The following is a 401-nucleotide window of genomic DNA, read 5'->3' as shown; positions in this document are numbered from 1 at the left end:
TGGAAAGCTGAGTGGAAAGAAAGAGAGAACGAGTCCTTGACAAAAACTCTGCGTGACTCAAGGCTGCTGTAGACCCCAAGAGGTTAGTTACACACAGCAGAACGTCTGGCATCCTTCGCACACTAATTAATGATGATGTCTGAATGTCTTTGGTATCAAATCATCCCCTTGTTACTTGGAAGGAGTCTTTCTTTTTCTCCTTCCTTTCGCAAAGGTGTTATTTGTATGTTAAGGTCAAAGCGTTTTTATGTGTTATGAAATGATGTATGACTTTTATCGTCTAAATGTACTTGTTCAGGCATTGTACATACGTGTATTTGGTATACAGGTAATAGGCTCCTCGTACATTTGGTGACTTTGATCTATTATGGATGTCTTAACAATTTGTAATTGTTTTTTTA

This window comes from Penaeus monodon, chromosome 24 (assembly GCF_015228065.2).
Source record: "Penaeus monodon isolate SGIC_2016 chromosome 24, NSTDA_Pmon_1, whole genome shotgun sequence".
In the NCBI taxonomy this organism is placed as follows: Eukaryota; Metazoa; Arthropoda; class Malacostraca; order Decapoda; family Penaeidae; genus Penaeus; species Penaeus monodon.
Note: the sequence above shows the minus strand (reverse complement) of the source record.